Here is a 7,607-nt window from a genome sequence, read left to right as displayed (position 1 = left end):
ATGCAGGTTGGAGAAAAGCACCGCGGGGTGGTCAGCATGGGGAGGTCAGGGAACATGCAGTGGCAATGTAGGACAGGTTTCTGAAAAACATCGCGGAGTGGTGCGCATTCTATGGGTGTGTAACTTTACCTTCACTAGTAGGAGTGAGAAAATTATCACGGGGTGCTGTGAATCAGAGGGTCTGAATTAGCATAGGCAGTAAGTGGCTATGTAGGATGGAGAAAATCACCGCCGGGTGTCAGCATGGGGATGTCAGGGAACATGCAGTGGCAATGTAGGATAGGTTTCTGAAATACATCACGGGGTGGTGCGCATTGTATGGGTGTGTAACATTACATTCACTAGTAGGAGTGAGAAAAACATCACGGGATGGTGTGAATCGGAGGGTCTGAATTAGGATAGGGAGTGAGGGTCAATGTAGGATGGGGATAAGCACCGCGGGGTGGTCCGCATGGCGAAGTCAGGGAACATGCAGTGGCAATGTAGGATAGTTTTCTGAAAAACATCGCGGGGTGGTGCGCATTGTATGGGTGTGTAACATTACATTCACTAGTAGGAGTGAGAAAAACATCACGGGGTGGTGTGAATCACAGGGTCTGAATTAGGATAGGCAGTGAGGGCAATGTAGCATGGAGAAAAGCACCGCGGGGTGGTCAGCATGGGGAGGTCAGGGAACATGCAGTGGCAATGTAGGATAGGTTTATGAAAAACATCGCGGGGTGGTGCACATTGTATGGGTGTGTAACATTACATTCAATAGTAGGAGTGAGAAAACCATCACGGGGTGGTGTGAATCGGAGGGTCTGAATTAGGATAGTCAGTGAGTGGCAATGTAGGATGGAGAAAAGCACCCCGGGGTGGTCAACAAGGGGAGGTCAGGGAACATGCAGTGGCAATGTTGGATAGGTTTCTTAAAAACAGCGCGGGGTGGTGCGCATTGTATGGGTGTGTATCATTACATTCACTAGTAGGAGTGAGAAAAACAATACGGGGTGGTGTGAATCGGAGGGACTGAATTAGGATAGGCAGTGAGTGGCAATGTAGGATGGATAAAAGCACCGCGTGTTGGTCAGCATGTGGAGGTCAGGGACCATGCAGTGGCAATGTATTATACGTTTGTGAAAAACATCTCGGGGTGGTGCGCATGGTATGGGTGTGTAACATTACATTCACTAGAAGGATTGAGAAAAACATCGTGGGGTGATGCGCTTTGTATGGGTGTGTAACATTACATTCAATAGTAGGAGTGAGAAAAACATCACGGGGTGGTGTGAATCGGAGGGTCTGAATTAGGATAGGCAGTGAATGGTAATGTACGATGGAGAAAAGCACCGCGGAGTGGTCAGCATGGGGAGGTCAGGGAACATGCAGTGGCAATATAGGTTAGGTTTCTGAAGTACATCACGGGGTGGTGCGCATTGTATGGGTTTGTAACATTACATTCACTAGTAGGAGTGTGAAAAACATCACGGGGTGGTGTGAATCAGAGAGTCTGAATTAGGATAGGCAGTGAGTGGCAATGAAGTATGGAGAAACGACCCGCGGGGTTGTTAGCATGGGGAGGTCAGGGAACATGCAGTGGCAATGTAGGATAGGTTTCTCAAAAACATCGCGGGGTGGTGCGCATTGTATGGCTGTGTAACATTACATTCAGTAGTAGGAGTGAGGAAAACATCACGGGGTGGTGTCAATCGGAGGGTCTGAATTAGGATAGGCAGTGAGTGGCAATGTTGCGTGGAGAAAAGCACCGCGGAGTGGTCAGCATGGGGATATCAGGGAATATGTAGTTGCAATGTAGGATAGGTTTCTGAAAAACATCGCGGGGTGGTGCGCATTGTATGGGTGTGTAACATTACATTCACTAGTAGGAGTGAGAAAAACATCACGGGGTGGTGTGAATCAGAGGGTCTGAATTAGGATAAGCAGTGAGTGGCAATGTAGGATGGAGAAAAGCACCACGGGGTGGTCAGAATGGGGAAGTCATGGGACAGGCAGTTGCAATATAAGACAGGTTTCTGAAAAACATCGCGGGGTGGTGTGCATTGTATGGGTGTGTAACGTTACATTCACTAGTAGGAGCGAGAAAAACATCACGGGGTGGTGCGAATCGGAGGGTCTGAATTAGGATACTCAGTGAGTGGCAATGTAGGATGGAGAAAAGCACCGCAGGGTGGTCATCAAGGGGAGGTCAGGGAACATGCAGTGGCAATGTAGGATAGGTTTCTGAAAAACAGCGCGGGGTGGTGCACATTATATGGGTGTGTATCATTACATTCACTAGTAGGAGTGAGAAAAACATCACGGGGTGGTGTGAATCGGAGGGTCTGAATTAGGATAGGCAGTGAGTGGCAATGTAGGATGGAGAAAAGCACCGCGGGGTGGTCAGCATGGGGAGGTCAGGGAACATGCAGTGGCAATGTAGGATTGGTTTCTGAAAAACATCGCGGGGTGGTGCGAATTGTATGGGTGTGTAACATTACATTCACTAGTTCGAGTGAGAAAAACATCACGGGGTGGTGCGCATTGTATGGGTGTGTAACATCACATTCACTACTAGGAGTGAGAAAAACATCACAGGGTGGTGTGAATCAGAGAGTCTGTATTAGGATAGGCAGTGAGTGGCAATGAAGGATGGAGAAACGACCCGCGTGGTGGTCAGCATGGGGAGGTCAGGGAACATGCAGTGGCAATGTAGGATAGGTTTCTGAAAAACATCGCGGGGTGGTGCGCATTGTATGGGTGTGTAACATTACGTTCACTAGTAGGAGTGAGAAAAACATCACGGGGTGGTGTCAATCGGAGGGTCTGAATTAGGATAGGCAGTGAGCGGCAATGTTGCACGGAGAAAAGAACCGCGGAGTGGTCAGCATGCAGAGGTCAGGGAATATGCAGTTGCAATATAGGATAGGTTTCTGATAAACATCGCGGGGTGGTGCGCATTGTATGGGTGTGTAACATTACATTCACTAGTAGGAGTGTGAAAAACATCACGGGGTGGTGTGAATCGGAGGGTGTGAATTAGGATAAGCAGTGAGTGTCAATGTAGGAAGGAGAAAAGCACCGCGGGGTGGTCAGCATGGGGAAGTCAGGGAACAGGCAGTTGCAATATAGGATAGGTTTCAGAAAAACATCGCGGGGTGTTGTGCATTGTATGGGTGTGTAACGTTACATTCACTAGTAGGAGTGAGACAAACATCACGGGGTGGTGTGAATCGGAGAGCCTGAAATAGGATAGTCAGTGAGTGGCAATGTAGAATGGAGAAAAGCACTGTGGTGTGGTCAGCATGGGGAGGTCAGGGAACATGCAGTGGCAATGGAGGATAGGTTTCTGAAAAACATCGCGCGGTCGTGGGCATTGTATGGCGTGTCACATTACAATCAGTAGTAGCAGTGAGAAAAACATTACGGGGTGGTGCGCATTGTATGGGTGTGTAACATTACATTCACTAGTAGGAGTGAGAAAAACATCACGTTGTGGTGTGAATCGCAGGGTCTGAATTAGGATAGGCAGTGAGTGACAATGTAGGATGGAGAAAAGCACCGCGGGGTGGTCAGCATGGGGAGATCCGGGAACATGCAGTGGCAATGTAGGATAGGTTTCTGAAAAACATCGCGGGGTGGTGCACATTGTATGGGTGTGTAACACTACATTCACTAGTAGGAGTGAGAAATACATCACGGGGTGGTGTGAATCAGAGGGTCTGAATTAGGATAAGCAGTGAGTGGCAATGTAGGATGGAGAAAAGCACCACGGGGTGGTCAGAATGGGGAAGTCATGGAACAGGCAGTTGCAATATAAGATAGGTTTCTGAAAAACATCGCGGGGTGGTGTGCATTGTATGGGTGTGTAACGTTACATTCACTAGTAGGAGTGAGAAAAACATCACGGGGTGGTGTGAATCGCAGGGTCTGAATTAGGATAGGCAGTGAGTGACAATGTAGGATGGAGAAAACCACCGCGGGGTGGTCAGCATGGGGAGATAAAGGAACATGCAGTGGCAATGTAGGATAGGTTTCTGAAAAACATCGCGGTGTGGTGCGCATTGTATGGCTGTGTAACATTACATTCACTAGTAGGAGAGAGAAAAACATCACGGGGAGGTGTGAATCGGAGGGTCTGAATTAGAATAGGCAGTGAGTGGCAATGTAGGTTGGAGAAAAGCACCGCGGGGTGGTCAGCATGGGGAGGTCAAGGAACATGCAGTGGCAATGTAGGACAGGTTTCTGAAAAACATCGCGGGGTGGTGCGCATTCTATGGGTGTGTAACATTACATTCAATAGTAGGAGTGAGAAAACCATCACGGGGTGGTGTGAATCAGAGGGTCTGAATTAGGATAAGCAGTGAGTGGCAATGTAGGATGGAGAAAAGCACCACGGGATGGTCAGCATGGGGAAGTCATGGAACAGGCATTTGCTATATAAGATAGGTTTCTGAAAAACATCGCGGGGTTGTGTGCATTATATGGTTGTGTAACGTTACATTCACTAGTAGGAGTGAGAAAAACATCACGGGGTGGTGTGAATCGGAGGGTCTGAATTAGGATACTCAGTGAGTGGCAATGTAGGATGGAGAAAAGCACCACAGGGTGGTCAGCAAGGGGAGGTCAGGGAACATGCAGTGGCAATGTAGGATAGGTTTCTGAAAAACATCGCAGGGTCATGCGCATTGTATGGGTGTGTAACATTACATCCACTAGTAGGAGTGAGAAAAACATCACGGGGTGGTGCGCACTGTATGTGTTTTTAACATTACATTCACTAGTAGGAGTGAGAAAAACATTACGGGTGGTGTGAATCCGAGGGTCTGAATTAGGATAGGCAGTGAGTGGCAATCTAGGATGGAGAAAAGCACCGCGGGGTGGTCAGCATGGGGAAGTCAGGGAACATGCAGTGGCAATGTAGGATAGGTTTCTGAAAAATATCGCAGGGTGGTGCGCATTGTATGGTTGTGAAACATTACATTCAATAGTAGGAGTGAGAAAAACATCACGGGCTGTTGCGCATTGTATGGGCTTGTAACATTACATTCACTAGTAGGAGTGAGAAAAACATCACGGGAGTGGTGTGAATCGGAGGGTCTGAATTAGGATCGCCAGTGCGTTGCAATGTAGGATGGAGAAAAGCATCGCACGGTGGTCAGCATGTGGAGGTCAGGGAACATTCAGTGGCAATGTAGGATAGGTTTCTGAAAAACATCGCGGGGTGGTGCACATTGTATGGGTGTGTAACATTACATTCAATAGTAGGAGCGAGAAAACCATCACGGGGTGGTGTGAATCGGAGGGTCTGAATTAGGATAGTCAGTGAGTGGCAATGTAGGATGGAGAAAAGCACCCCGGGGTGGTCAGCAAGGGGAGGTCAGGGAACATGCAGTGACAATGTTGGATTGGGTTCTTAAAAACAGCGCGGGGTGGTGCACATTATATGGGTGTGTATCATTACATTCACTAGTAGGAGTGAGAAAAACATCACGGGGTGGTGTGAATCGGAAGGACTGAATTCGGATAGGCAGTGAGTGGTAATGTAGGATGAAGAAAAGCACTGTGGGCTGGTCAGCATGGGGAGGTCAGGGAACATGCAGTGGCAATGTAGGATAGGTTTCTGAAAAACATCGCGGGGTGGTGCGAATTGTATGGGTGTGTAACATTACATTCACTAGTAGGAGTGAGAAAAACATCACGGGGTGGTGCGCATTGTATGGGTGTGTAACATTACATTCACTACTAGGAGTGAGAAAAACATCACGGGGTGGTGTGAATCAGAGAGTCTGTATTAGGATAGGCAGTGAGTGGCAATGAAGGATGGAGAAATGACCCGCGTGTTGGTCAGCATGGGGAGGTCAGGGAACATGCAGTGGCAATGTAGGATAGGTTTCTGAAAAACAACGCGGGGTGGTGCGCATTGTATGGGTGTGTAACATTACATTCACTAGTAGGAGTGAGAAAAACATCACGAGGTGGTGTCAATCGGAGGGTCTGAATTAGGATAGGCAGTGAGCGGCAATGTTGCATGGAGAAAAGCACCGCGGAGTGGTCAGCATGGGGAGGTCAGGGAACATGCAGTGGCAATGAAGGATAGATTTCGGAAAAACATCGCGCGGTCGTGGGCATTGTATGGCGTGTCACATTACAATCAGTAGTAGGAGTGAGAAAAACATTACGGGGTGGTGCGCATTGTGTGGGTGTGTAAAATTACCTTCACTAGTAGGAGTGAGAAAAACATCACGGGGTGGTGTGAATCGCAGGGTCTGAATTAGGATAGGCAGTGAGTGGCAATGTAGGTTGGAGAAAAGCACCGCGGGGTGGTCAGCATGGGGAGGTCAGGAAACATGCAGTGGCAATGTAGGACAGGATTCTGAAAAACATCGCGGGGTGGTGCGCATTCTATGGGTGTGTAACATTACATTCACTAGTAGGAGTGAGAAAAACATCATGGGGTGGTGTGAATTGGAGGGTCTGAATTAGAATAGGCAGTGAGTGGCAATGTAGGATGGATAAAAGCACCGCGGGTTGGTCAGCATGTGGAGGTCAGGGAACATGCACTGGCAATGTAGGATAGGTTTCTGAAATACATCGCGGGGTGGTGCGCATTGTAGGGATTTGTAATATTACATTCACTAGTAGGAGTGTGAAAAACATCACGGGGTGGTGTGAATCAGAGAGTCTGAATTAGGATAGGCAGTGAGTGGCTATGAAGTATGGAGAAACGACCCGCGGGGTTGTCAGCATGGGGAGGTCAGTGAACATGCAGTGGCAATGTAGGATAGGTTTCTCAAAAACATCGCGGGGTGGTGCCCATTGTATGGGTGTATAACATTACATTCACTAGTAGGAGTGAGAGAAACATCACGGCGTGGTGCGCACTCTATGTGTGTGTAACATTACATTCACTAGTAGGACTGAGAAAAACATCACGGGGTGGTGTGAATCCGAGGGTCTGAATTAGGATAGGCAGTGAGTGGCAATCTAGGATGGAGAAAAGCACGGCGGGGTGGTCAGCATGGGGAGGTCAGGGAACATGCAGTGGCATTGAAGGATAGATTTCGGAAAAACATCGCGCGGTGGTGGGCATTGTATGGCGTGTCACATTACATTCAGTAGTAGCAGTGAGAAAAACATTACGGGGTGGTGCGCATTGTATGGGTGTGTAAAATTACATTCACTAGTAGGAGTGAGAAAAACATCACGGGCTGGTGTGAATCGGAGGGTCTGAATTAGGATAGGCAGTGAGTGGCAATGCAGGTTGGAGAAAAGCACCGCGGGGTATTCAGCATGTGGAGGTCAGGGAAAATGCAGTGGCATTGTAGGACAGGTTTCTGAAAAACATCGCAGGGTGGTGCGCATTCTATGGGTGTATAACATTACATTCACTAGTAGGAGTGAGAAAATTTTCACGGGGTGCTGTGAATCGGAGGGTCTGAATTAGCATAGGCAGTGAGTGGCAATGTAGGATGGGGAAAAGCACCGCGGGGTGTCAGCAAGGGGATGTCAGGGAACATGCAGTGCCAATGTAGGATAGGTTTCTGAAATACATCACGGGGTGGTGCGCATTGTATGGGTGTGTAACATTATATTCACTAGTAGGAGTGAGAAAAACATCATGGGGT

The sequence above is a fragment of the Cavia porcellus genome, unplaced genomic scaffold (assembly GCF_034190915.1).
Source record: "Cavia porcellus strain 051 isolate PalLab524CR breed Dunkin Hartley unplaced genomic scaffold, mCavPor4.1 scaffold_66, whole genome shotgun sequence".
NCBI lineage: Eukaryota > Metazoa > Chordata > Mammalia > Rodentia > Caviidae > Cavia > Cavia porcellus.
The sequence above is the reverse complement of the archived record's forward strand: the minus strand, read 5'-3'. Positions refer to the sequence as shown.